Here is a 14,101-nt window from a genome sequence, read left to right as displayed (position 1 = left end):
GTCTGAAATTTTATTTCTGTTTTACTTGTCTGACTATTAAGAACTCAACGGAATCCTTCTCAAATCAGATGAGGAAAGAGGGTGTTGGTCCAGTTGAGTGTTTGAAAAGTTATGGGTTATCACCCATTTATTAGATGTTTGCAAAGATAATTTCTGTGCAAGTAATAGATTGATTTTAGTTCAAATCATTTTGACTTTTGTATTGATATATATCTTGGCATTTTAATCACTTCTAAATATGGTTGTTCATCTGTATTATTGTTTAAGCGAGTTTTGACGGTGAACTGCTGCAAACATGATTATGATGATGTATAACAACATTTGAATCATAAATCATAAATTTGCTTGCATATTGTTTTCCAAATAAGCATGCTGTCTGCTTCTTTTTTCTGTGCGTTTCTGATGTGCTGTAACAGTTGATGTGTTACAAACAGTTCCTCATTACAGATTATATATCTGTGTATAGATTGAACATTACAAAGCTTCCTGTAGATATATCTATGTTTTAGATCAAACAGTTGGTGTGCGTGTGTGTTTCTGATCTGCTGTAACAGTTGATTTACAAACAGTTCCTCATTACAGATTATTTATCTATGTTTAGATCGAACATTACAAAGCATCTGATGACAGATTATATATGCTGTAGATATATCTATATTTCAGATCAAACAGTTGATGTGTGTGTATATATATGCTGGTGATTTATTTACGTTTAGATGGAACAGTTGGTGTATAGATTTATGTTTGTTGGATTAATTTCTCCTCTCTCTCTGTGATGCAAAAGGAGGAGGTGACGGGGGCACATGTGATGCTTGATGCTGGGGAGTTGGGTTCTCGCGCAAGTCTGCTTTGAAGAATAACATTTGTGTTATTATTCCTTCTAAGGTTGGGATTAAAAAACAAACAGAGCAAACTTCAGCAATTCTCAGAAGCACCACACAGTCTTTGAGTAATTTGAGGCTCAATTTATCTCTGATATTAAACGTTAAAACAGTCTTAGTGCAGAGCCTAGTATGTAACTGTTTCATTATATCGAAAGTGTTGGTATTGGTTTGTCCATGCCCAAAAGTGTTTTGAAGGGAGGAGAATTTTATGAAAAGAAGCATATGAAAGGAAACGAATTTACGTAAATAACTTTTTCTAGTATTTTGGTGAATCACAGGTTGTGGTATACTGATATTTGGAGACACATTACACATTTGGCATTCACAAACGTTTGAGAGTCGGATTCTTTTTCGTTGCTTGTTAAGGCATGCAAAACTAATTATAGCTCACTGTTGCACATATTGTTTATTTTTATTTTTAGAAATCACAAGGGAGGAGAATTATCTGTAATGGAAAGTGATTTTATGATGCAAACTCTAGCTCTTCACAAGTACCACTGTACAAAAATAAAAAAGCCAGCATATAAAGGAAGTACCGTTTTACTACCCTAATAAGGAAATCTACCTACTCAAATTTTGGGTGCAGATAATTAAGAAGAAGACGAGTTGAAGCCTGCATATTATCTTGATGTAGACACAGCTAATCAAGTTGGATTTGGCAGCATCCAGCATTGGGTCTGCCTGGAGGGCCTTCTTGAAACAGAACTTTGCTTCTTCCCATTGACCTTCAGCAACAAATACAAGACCCAAATTGTTAGATGCCGGAGCATAGCCAGGCTGGAGTTCAAGAGATTTCGTAAACATTGCCTTGGCACGTTCATAATGCTTCTGCTGGCGGTACAGATCGCCAAGGTTGGAGAATATAGCATGGGCAAGATCAGTTGTCGCCAATGACAAGGCCCTCATGTATACTTCTTCCGCTTGTGATAGCTCCTCTGATAGTTGCAGTGAGATACCTAGTGATGTATGTATAAATTAACTAGTGTAAACTTCTCTGAGAGAGGAAGATGATAGACGTAAAAAACTGTTCTAAGATTGGAAATACCAAGATTTGACCATGCATAACTGCATTCTTTAAAACAACTGCAGCTTTGAGGTACCTTTGAGCGTTTTTAAATTGTCGTGCAAAAAGGCTGTGAAGACCAAGCTGGTGCCACTGCACCGCATCATCTGGATCCTCAGCTACTGCCTACTTGGTAGTAGAACAGAAAAATGGAAATATACCTTGGTGAAAAGCTTGTTGTTTTAATTAGTTATAGTCTCTACTATAACACAGTGCTCACAATATGCTTTTACATAACATATGTGTACCAAATGATATGATATTAGAACAAGTTTACATGCTAGGATATACAAGGAGTTCCCTGTCACATCATCCATTATCAAGGGGGAGCTCCATTTTGTCATATCATGCCAATAGAAGTAAATGACATCTTAATAGCTCTTTTGTGATAACCTGTTTTAAGCTGTAATCAGTGTGTTCTCAGTCTCTGTCAGTGCATTATGTTCAGTGTCAAATGCTGCTGAAATCTCATGTCGGGCTTTGTGGACCATTGCAAGCCCTGCCCATGCTATGTGAAGTTCAACAGAAACAGTCTCTCCATCTCTTGTAACTGAAGCCATTTCACTTCCTGCCAAGGCGCTGGGATCTTGATACCGTTCTGCATCCTTGGTTCGGTGTATTGCAACAGCATATCGTGTGGACATACAATTGAGCTCTAACTTGGCCACCTAGTCAATATCAATTTTTCCTTGTCTTTTCAACAGTCATTTTGGAAAAAAGAGCATCAAAGTCTAATCCTTCTAATACAAATCAACATGCAACACAAGCATGAATACTAAAGTAATGACTATGCCATTTTGCCATTATGATTGAGTTAGACACAGAGAAGTTATGCATCACTGTTTTCCAGAAACCAAATATAAAAAATTATGGTTGTAAAAAAATAAAACTCTCCATGAAGAATAAGACACCAAATGGACAACCTCAGTAAAAAAGCAATAAATGAATGTAGCAATGAGCCATGAGCACCTTCTCCAAGCACTTGCTGGAACTTCTATGATCACCATTCATATAATAGGCATTTGCAAGATTAGCCCATATATGTCCTGCTTTAGGATCTTCATTCAAGGATGCTAACAAACATTCCTTTGCAACATTGATAGCAGAAACGTGATCTGCAGAAGCACCTCCACCAGCACCTGAGAATTAACCAAGGGCAAGCTATAATGATGCAGGTTCTTTGACCAGCGCATTATGATGATAAAGCAGCACTCTACAAAAAATTGACTGGTTGGGTCACCATTCTAAAAGCTTAAATAGTATACCGTTAGAAAGCAATGGAAGGGTATATGAAACTTGGAACCAAACTCATTAAAACCATACCTGCAACAACCATATCTACATAAAAGAAGGGCAGCATAATTGATCAAGGCGGTGGGATGATTTTGATCTTTGAGGATCAACTCCTGGAAACAATTTTTTGACAGTTCCAAATTTCCACTGAAAATCGCCAAATATCCACTGAAAATAGAACATGCAACAGTTTCAGGTTAGAGAACTATAGGAGGTCAAAACCTATAAAAGAAACCACCATGTTGTTGAAAAGTGGTAATTTCATCCAACATTTAGCATGAGAATAACCCTGAGATATGACCGTAACATAATAAGCACACAATACAGACATGCGTGCAGGCAGAAAGATTGTTGCAGTTCCATTGCAGAACATAAAATTAAATACTATCCCTCCGCATAATTTTGAAATGCTAGCAATGTTTGAGTTAACCATTGCTCATACTGGCAATGAGATTCATGCTCAGACACAATAAACACATGTGTCTGCCTACCCACAATTATTGTTTCCCCTATTTCTTAGTCACTCTAGTAGCCATTGCGAATGTTAAGGAACAAAAAATTCAAAGGATCAAAACACTTGAAAAACAAAAGGGTGAATCACTATTACCTTTGAAGGTAAGCAATTTCAAGGTTTGCAAGGCAATCATAGTTGGTATGGGCAACTGCTAACAAAGATGACAATACCGAAATGGCACTCTGAAAATAACGAAGTACATATCAGAAATTTTCAGAAAGCTGAATAAGAAGAAGCAACTATTATCAAGAGTGTCAATATAGACAATGTACCAGTTTTAAGTAGTATCAAACCAAGAGTATTCCACACAGCTGCTTGTCTTACATCTGACTGCATTGATTCTTTTAATTTCCAAAGTATCTCCCTGAGGTTCAAGTTCTTTATCCAAACTACCATCCACCGAACTCTCTAGCATAACACACTACACAGTTGACAAAACACATCATCCTTGAGCACAAACAAGTCGAACTTCAATCCAAAGCCACAATGTACTACGAAAGACTAATCTACCTGTGCATGATGAATTTGAACCAAATGTAAGCAACTCTGTCCTATCAATGTCAAACTCCGGCGCAAAATCTCCTCATAAGAACACAAAAAAATCATGACACTTAATAAAATCAATTCAAGGACTCTCAAGAATCTACCTTTGAAGCCTCTGATACATTAGTCCCAGTATGAAATGGGAATGCGTATTTTTCGGCATCCTCCTCGCAACGTGGATCAAACCCTACAAGCAATGCCACTAACGGTGTTAAACCACATTTAAATGCTAAAAGGGAAGCAATACAATCACCATATTGAAGAAGCTCTCTTACGGTTGTGAGACTGTTGACTTTTTCTTCATGAGAAGAAGAAGAAGAAGAGACGGGTTGACCAGGCAAGCAGCCATCTCTGTCAGGTCCATAATCCATAGGGCACTCCACCTTGAAATTTCTGGACCGGCTTTTTTCCCAATTTGGTCAATCTTTTAGCTTCGCCTTCGGCGGTGTCGGAGTCGCTCGGGGGCGGACACTTGGATGGGACGGTGGCGTCGGTGGCCTTAGGGTGGTTAGCTAGTTGTGGGGCTGGGTTCTATCATCATTGTGTACTTGAACAGCCTCTACTTTTGAGGACCTGTAGTGGTAACTTAAGGACTCCGGGTGTGCTTAATGAGACTTCAAATCCTAGTCCAAATGGTAGATAGTAATGAAGAGAGGAAGATTGCCTCACCCTGTTTGGTTACAAACTCCTCACCACAAGGCTCGGCGATAGTGGGGTTTAGTACGAGACATTAAAGAAATTGTTTAAAGCTGCCTGAGAAAAAGGCAGTCTGTGCTTTATGATTGAGCACATACTGGCATTCTTATATATCTAAGCCTAGTCACCATCTCAAGCAATTTAAGAACGAAGGGAGGAGTCGTGAAGTTTAGCCCATAACAGATGATTACTGCGAATAATATGGGCTAGCTCACATATTGCTTGAGAAGGCTTCTGCAGAATGCCAAGTCGAACCGCTCTTCTGGGGGATCTCCTATGAATTCAAAGACAGCATCTTCATTCTAAAGTCTTCATCGACTATGTATCTGGAACCAGAGTTTCAGAGGAGAAGCAAAAATGTCAACACATTGGATGGCCCAGAAATTTGACGAGTTTGACTAGCTAACATAACTCAGCCGAGCCAGGCAGCATTCCAGTAAGTGTGAAATATGATCCGATATGATACTGCACATTGCACAATGTAACATCCTGATTAGGAAAGTGGTGGGTAGTAACGTACTGCATTCTTATTCATAAGTACAAACCCTCTTTTGGTTACTATACACTTCATTCCAGCAGCTTTGGCAGCTGCAAGGCCTATGCCGCTGTCTTCTACCACAACACAACTGTTGGAAAAAAGAAAAAGAAAAAAACTACTTTTAATGAACATGGCATCGCTCTGTTCTTCAAGTACGAAGTACAAAAAGTTAGAAGCTTGTTTATGGCATATTCCAGCCTGTAGGTATCCTAATAAGCAAAATGGGAAGATCACATAGATCTTCATATAGAAAGTATACAGTTCAAAAGAATTCTCATTGTGTAGGCTGTTGTAGCACCAAAACTAGACAGGCCTTCTTTTCCTGCAGTACCTTGAAGGATCAACACTGAGCGTGTTAGCCGCCAAATCATAGATGGCCTGTCAAGAGGAATGGATATAGTTTAGTGGTTAACAATGTAGATTGAGAGCGTTTGAGTGAACCAAAAGTAGCTGGCAAGATAATGATAAAGGCTTTAACTGTTACCCTCATGGTCTAAATAAAGTGCAAGCTGATAAGAGAGACGTATGAAGGACAAAACAAGATCTCATATTTTCAATCCACACTGATAGGTTTTCAAACATGTAAGAGCTATATTATGAAAGTGACCAACCCAACAATTATTATTTCTTGTATACTTGCATACTACATGTACTGAATATACACACCCCAAGTGCAGGATATTATCAGCAGTCACAGAAACCCAATTATGCAAACATTAAGTAGTGGAACCTGATTAAGCATACCGCCTTCTCATTGGAAGTACTGCACACAGCAACTTTAACTCCTTCTGCTAAAGCCTGATCTATCAACCTGTACAAGTTGATAACCGAAACTTATCAATCCAACATCTGAAAGTCAGAAACTTTATGAGAAATACTGAGCCTACCAGAACCATTATCTTATTATTGTCCTCATAAGAATGAACTCAAATACCAAGTAGTCTTAAATAGTTGGTTGTCTAAAAGCCGTTTTGCTCAAGTCTTAACCATCAATACCATTCACTTGTATGGCTGACTTAGGAAAGAAGAACTATATATAACCCCTAGGATTCCATAATGCATGATCAGAATTACAAAGAAAATAGGTGGAGTTGCTCTAACTTGTTCATCAAATCCAAATCTTAGAAGAAGAAAATGCCCCAACAGAAACATAACACACGAGACATTAAGAAGTAAATTTTGCATAAAGGATTTTGAAGATTAGATGGTAACCAACTTTGCAACGCCTGGACGAAGAGGCAGCAACTTTTTCTCAATGAGGGTCATGAACAATTCCGTCTTTCGCTTGTGCAGTAGCTATGAATGCTTTTCTCTCTTCCGCACCCTTCGGAGCTTTTTCCGGCCAACCCGTCCTGTTAAAATAGGCAGTCATCCTACATATACCAGAACCATTTGAATACAAGTCCAAATCATACTTCTTCCACAAATTAGATGTTGGCTGACATATAATTCTAAACCCAATCAGTGACATAACTAAGCAACTTACCTTTGTTTTCCACCTCCAATCTTGAGCAATTCGCCATACCCAATTCTTTCTGTTCATCAATCAATTAGTCCAAGTCACTGAGTTGTACAAATAATTTCAATCAAAACACTAAAGCTAGTTTCTCACAAGATCCTCTAAACAATGAAAAACCCAGATTGAAAATTCCATCTTCGCTTGAAATTTCACATCTTAATGAGCTTACCAAGCAAAACAAGGAAACCCAATTGTAGAATTGAATGAATGTCTCAGTGCTCCAACCGTTATCTCTTTGAAAGTATCATTGAAAGAAATGCGGTGCCCATCTTTCTCCGTATCGACAAGAACGCCATCACAGTCAAATAGAAGAGCCGATGGGAGAGTGGAAGAAGAAGAAGAAGAGCAAGTGACCTGAGAATGACATTTTCTTATTATTGGTCTCTGTGTTTAGCTAAGGAGAACTTTTGTGCCCAATAGAGAAGATGCTAAGGGGCTTCGATGGGATTTGAGGTTGGAAATGGAGGTGGTCTTTTTGTGAGACAGTAAAGAGTTGGTAGAAGATGATGTAGCTAAGGAAAGATGATTAGACTGTTCATAGTCCAAAGCTTTTTGAGCCTGTTATTTGCGGTGTTGTTCTCAACGGTACGGTCCTTTAAATGTGTCATCCTATTAATGTAACTAACTTATCCGTCCCAATTCCACAAATGTGTTCACTTTCTTATCTTGCTACATATGAAATCCTGCGCGATGCTACGGATATGTTATGTTTTTAACTTTTTATTTTATTGTTCATATCGCTGAGCTTAACCCTGCTCAGATGAAAGATACTCAATGAGCCAACCACCCAACTAACAACTTGGAAGGCATTATGCAATTGGATCTCAAATCATATTTCGTAATTGAATGTGGCTTTTGATCTTAGTGCTACATTTAATAAACTGCAGGATGTGATCGCTAAATTGAAAGTTTGAAACTACATGGACAAAAGCGATATCAGATATAAACTGGAAGCACCCCATGATTGATTACTTGCAAGTCTGTTATAATTGGATTACCAAGTGAATTGCCTACTTCAGCAAGACCCTTGATTTCAGGCACATAATTCAACGGATTTGCCCATTTTACCTGGTTGTCACATCTGCACAACCATCTTTGCTATATGTAATTTGTTAATATATTATCTGTGCACTTGTTGCGACCCCAATTGGTAGCTTCAGCCTCTTCATAAATCTACCATCTGCTCACCATCGTTTAAGCAAATTTCAGCAAGAAAATATGGAAGAAATAAGTTGTCTGGTGGATCAGAAAAAGATACTAAAGTACCTGTTAACATTGGCAAGTTGAAAACCTCTTCCGCCATTCCCATTGCTGACGTTATCCTCCCATCCACACACCAGCAAATGAATATAGCTTTCTGTGAAAATGAAGCTTCGAAAATTGAAATGAATAATTTCATACCCATTTTGCAACACTGAATGTAAGGCAAGTCCGTCTAAAGTATTAGATATCAGAATAAAAAATTCTATTATAATAGGAGAAACGTTCGTTTGAATGGAGGCATTTTCCCCCAATTTGTTTAATTTGTTTCAAATGGTCATCTGAGATCTAATCTCAGGTTCTTTCTAGATTTGTTTTGCAAGGAAATATAGTATGTAGAAACACATGTCTCTGTTGTAGTTACGGTAAAATAAATTTTAAAGTTGATGTGATGAACATACACAAAGAAGTTGCACACCTGCGACAGGCATGAGTATAATTTTCTTCCTCTATTCTATGTGGTATTAGCAGTTTGTAGAGCACACACATTGCACCACATGTAGTACATGAGATTGATATTTGTCCTGCTAAAAGACCACATTATATGAGAACATATTAGTTGGACCAAGTGAGGGTAGAAGAGATTCATAAGAATCAGGAATCCACAGAGTGCAAGGCAAGGACAATTGAGACAAATATGCTTCATAAACGTGAGATCGTAGTCCTTTTTTTTTTTTTTTTGTCTTCTTTGAAAGAAAGTAAATCTTCAGTTCCATAATGTTTCACATTCCCCAAAATATGGTCATACTTAATAATATTTCACATACCACATGATATGGTCGTACTTTAAATAGGGGTGGTGCACAAATAAATAGGTTCGTGAGAGTTAATATAGCTGTAGACACTAAAAATTTAATGAAAATAAAATTCATTAAATAATTCGGTCAACACTTGGAATTATGACCGAACAAACATAGTCAGCATGTGGGTCCTACAAAATGTGCATGTGGCTGATGAGTAAGCAAAATCACGCAGACTCAGAGAGTGACACTTGGCGACACATGAAAGGCCTGACGGCAATAAATGAGTTTGTTCCGGCTAAATCAATTGATATTAAAGCGGATCAATCAAATTAAATCAATTGATTTCAAGTCAAATCAAGTATTAAATTTCGTCTGCTGATTGGATGTCAATTTATTTAAATTGATAATCAAGATGAAAATCAGTCATCAAATTGATTGGCTAATTCCTTAATAGTCGTGATTAAATCAATTAATTAAAGCTGATTGATTTGATTATGCTATTAATGAAATACAATTAAAATCAGCCATCAAATTGATTGGCTAATTCCTTAATAGTTGTGATTAAATCAGTTAATTAACGCTGATTGATTTGATTATGTTATTAAGGAAAAACAATTAAAATCAGCCATCAAATTGATTGGCTAATTCCTTAATGGTCGTGATTAAATCAGTTAATTAAGGCTGATTGATTTGATTATGTCGTTAAGGAAAATGCAATTAATTACGTGTCATCAAGGCATTCCAAATTGAGAGAGACGCCGACACTATAAATACCCCCTCTCAAATCAAGATAGGGGGGACGACGATAGACAGAGACAGACGCAAGCAGACGGAAGAAATCTCTCCAAAGCTCAGAAGTCTCCCAAGCTCGTGAAGAACCATCAAGCTGCCAAATAGCCGGTCTCTTCACCTCACCAACTTCAGACAAACAAGGGAAATCACCTGCAAGCTCAGAAGTTGTCAAACTCGCGGAAAATCAACAAGCACCAAGCAAACGTGCCAGTTCATCCGCCATCAAAGCCATACTCGCCACGTGACACTTCTCGTGGTTCAAGTCTGATCAAGATCAAGCCTCTATAGCCCTTGATCATCTGTCATCTTCAACAAAGTAAATCCTCTACAAGTTCTTCATCAAGCTCGTGGAGAATCAACAAGCACCAAACACACGTGCCGGTTCGTCCCCTACCAAAGCCGAAGAACGCTCACCACGTGACACAACTCGTGGCCTAAATCCGATCAAGATCAAGCTTCTACAGCCCTTGGTCAATCGTCTTCCTCAAATCATCAACATAGCAAGAAGTTCACACTACAACCGTTCGATTCAAGATCAAGTGCTCGCCACCCTTGGATCAAATCAATGTCAGAGATCGAATCAGAGGAGATTCTTGTGAAATAGCATCTACAGAGATTGTAACCCTCAAGTTCATTAATAAAAATATATTATTTTGTACACGTGTCCTTCTTTCATTCGTTGCAGGATTTCCGTATTTACAATAGCTTAACTTGCAAGCAGCACTAACCTTTCATCCTTCACTTCACAATTGTATCAAAATTATTTCAAGTAGCTTGTCATTCAAATTATCAAAGAAAAGTTCTCCAAAGATTACTTCTTTAAGCATTCATTAAACACAAATAACTTCATATCATCAACACATTCCACACCAACTGCTATGAACAAAATACAACACAAAGAAAAAACGAATGCACTTATACAAACTTGCAGCATTTAAAACCACTGCAAGTGGCCTAGTGGTTCTTGCCTAGTTGGGTGTGCTCCCCAACCTAGGTTCGAACCCCGAAGCTGTCAAAGTGGCCAGGCACTGTGCTGCAATGCACAGTTGGAGCATTTCACATGCGCCAAAGGGGTTTATCTTGGGCCTAGGAAGCTTTTGGGTTCCCCTTAACAAAGTCAAAAAAAAAACTTGCAGCGCATTTCTGATCCGAAGAAATATTTCTATGAGTCATATTCTGCTTCCATTAACTTCGTTATCCTCACTGTCAATCACCACTTCATCTTCAAACTCACTTATACCAGTCCTCATCTTCTCATCGCAATCTGAATCATAATATAAGATTATCTATGCAGTTACTGTTCAACCTGCACCCATATTGACACATAATATAAAAAATAGAGCTTAATTTGGTTTGTAGGGATGGGACTCAATTAGCTATGTGTTGTTGTATTATGACTCCAAAACTCTATTCCAAGTCCAAGAGGATTAAAATCTGAAAGGAGAGGAATATACCTGTAGCGAGGCAATTGCACTCTCACGATCATTAAGCTTCTATTCCTGTTCATTCACCAACACTGAATTGGGCTCTAAAACATATCCGGCCACCATAAATAACAAAGTTTGATCTATGTATAAGGTACCTCATTAATCAACCAGGCCTGAAATCCATTCAATTTAAATCCATTTAATTCAAAAGGAAGAGCAATGCAGAACTGAAGTTCTTCCTGAACAATAGATTAAACCCCAACAAAACTATCAAATTCAAATTCAAAAACCCATGCCAAAAAACAAAAGATTAAAACTTGAGACTCTTTGTAGATTAAAACTGAAGTACCAATGGATTTGTATCATTCAGGCAAAGAGCGAATCTCCTCTAGGGTGCTTTTCTGGAATCGAATATGGTTTTGCACCTGAACCCATTTCAGTTCTCGGCTAATAAGTTACTTTTTTCACCGTATTTTTTATATTTTTATGAAGTGGGTCACTGGGTCAAAGAAAAAAACCTGCTTCAGTTTGGCGGTGAGCTTGATCATGTGACCTTGAATTTCCATGAACGCCTGTAAAAGATTGATTATGGTAAATAGGTAGCAAGTAAAGAAATTGGGAAATCAAGAGAGAAAGATAAAAGAGGGGCTTACAATTCTGTTGGCTTCGTCGGCCATTTTCAGTGGATTATCTGTAAACTGGAAATTACCGCTACTCACCTCAACATGATGCAATGGAACTGTTCCATCTTCATGCCCGACGATGATTGCTTTACCATAAGGTCGCCAACATAAATATGTTATGCTCCTTCCTGCACAAATGTACCTCTGCCAACTGAAGTGGTGCAGTAAAATCATGGAGTCGTCGGTTACCGTAGCTAGTAAATCCTTCTCTGATTCCACTCCGCCATTTTAATCTCGCCGTTGAAAACACAAATCCGTCCTTTCCACTCGTATAAAGTGGGGATTTGAATGCCATGATTGTAAAAGCGAATCGAACCTATAAAGCTACTTGCTTGTTGAACTGAAACTGGAATAAAGCGAATGAAGCGGCTACTCCTCTCCTTCCCTTTCTGTGGAGTAAAGAAGCAAAGACTGTAGAAAGGGAGTAAGGAAGCAGAGACATGTCCACTGAGCGGTGCGACTGGGCCTAGACAGTTGTCGGGGCAATTTCGTAAAAGAGCAGGCAAGAGAGGGGCAGAATAGTCACGTCACTATTCATTTCTTTTGTCCTCACTCACTTTGTTTGCTTTTTGGTATAGTTAGAACTAGAATTTCTCACCCACAACTGGTGGCATTATTCAACATACTACCCAACAAAACAGTTCGTTTTATTCTTCAACAAAGAGTAGATCTCAAACAAAGTAACTAAACGATAATATTTGGATGGTCAATTGGTCATGGAACCCGTCAATCAAATTTGACAAGCTATAATTTTCTTAATTTGCGTTTTGAAAAAAAAAAAAACTCTTAATTTGACTTGGCAATAGGAAGTGTTGTGTAGAACAGTACAAGAAGGATCAAACGTCCCGGAATCATTTCTCACTTTATTACTGGCTTATTACCCGATTTCTGAAATCATTGTCGATTAATGCCTAGCTTGGAAGGAGGAAGTAAGAGCAAGATTTACCTCTTCGCCATCGGATTGAGAGCCTTCATCACTGTCACTCCAAGTAGACTTTAAAGCCTTGTTTCCACGCAAATTATATCTCTTGTTGCCACAATCGGCAGCAAGATGTCCAATTCCACCACACCACTCAAAACATTTTGGCTTGTCAGGAAAACTCTTCTTTTGAGGGAATTTTGCAAACTTTGAATTTTTGTCAAATCGATTTTCAGACATTTGATCCCTTTTTAAATCAGAAATTTTTTTTGAAGCATTCCCAGTAGATTTTTTGCTTTTCAAAAAATTCTTAAATTCTTTAGTTAGCAAGGCTAAATCAACAGAATCATCAATAATTTCTTCTTTTTGATAGAAGAAAAAGCAACACTTTTACCTTCTTTTCAGGCTTGAGTCTCATCTCAAAAGTTTTGAGATTTCCTACCAATTCATCGAGGGTGTATGTGTCAAGGTCTTGAGCTTCTTCAATGGCAATCTGCTTGGCTTGAAATTTTGGAGGGAGAGCCCTGAGAAATTTCTTGACAATTCGGTGCTCCTCAAATGGGTCATCAAGGTTGCGGCATTGGCTTGTAACATTGAGAAGTTGAGCATGAAATTCATCAACCGATTCATCTTCCCCCACGGTCATGTTCTCAAATTCCAATACGAGTCTTTGAAGCTTCTGACCTCTAACCTTCTTGTTTCCCTCATAAGTAACCTGAAGTAGATCCCAAGCTTGTTTGGCTGTGTCACAGTGGCTAATTCTCATCCTCTCCTTCTTAGACAAAGCTGTTAATAGTGAATTTCTTGCCTTAAAGTCACAATTTCTGTCACGAACTTCCTCTTCTGTCCAGTCCTTCCTAGGTTTAAGGATTCTTGAAGATGACCCTTTTACCTTCTTTGATTCTTCTGCCTTGGTTGGGTGTTCCCATCCATTCTCAACTATATTCCACATGTTTTCGTCTTGAGAGTAGAGAAAAGCCCTCATCATAATCTTCCATTGTGAATAGTCTTCACCATCAAACAAAGGCGGGCAATTTATAGAACTAGAGGCTCTGTCACATTCACGTTCCATCCTTGACCACGGATCAACTAAAAAAAACTTTAGAACCTACTCTGATGCCAAGTGAAAGCACAAGGACAGAATGTGTTTTTCTGGAAAATGGGGATTGCAAGGCACGTATCAATCCCTACCGGGTAGAAACCAAAAATAACCAACAGAACACCAGA

The 14,101-nt window shown here is 38.3% G+C and overlaps 2 pseudogenes; both read right to left on the bottom strand.

Moving 5' to 3' along the window:
* Positions 1-1,275: 1,275 nt before the first annotated feature.
* Positions 1,276-4,339, bottom strand: LOC133728491 (probable UDP-N-acetylglucosamine--peptide N-acetylglucosaminyltransferase SEC; annotated as a pseudogene).
* Positions 4,340-4,377: 38 nt separating this feature from the next.
* On the bottom strand, positions 4,378-8,359 carry LOC133731050 (CBBY-like protein; annotated as a pseudogene).
* Between the last annotated feature and the right edge of the window lie 5,742 nt (positions 8,360-14,101).

The sequence above is a fragment of the Rosa rugosa genome, chromosome 2 (genome assembly GCF_958449725.1).
Source record: "Rosa rugosa chromosome 2, drRosRugo1.1, whole genome shotgun sequence".
NCBI lineage: Eukaryota > Viridiplantae > Streptophyta > Magnoliopsida > Rosales > Rosaceae > Rosa > Rosa rugosa.
The sequence above is the reverse complement of the archived record's forward strand: the minus strand, read 5'-3'. Positions and strand labels throughout refer to the sequence as shown.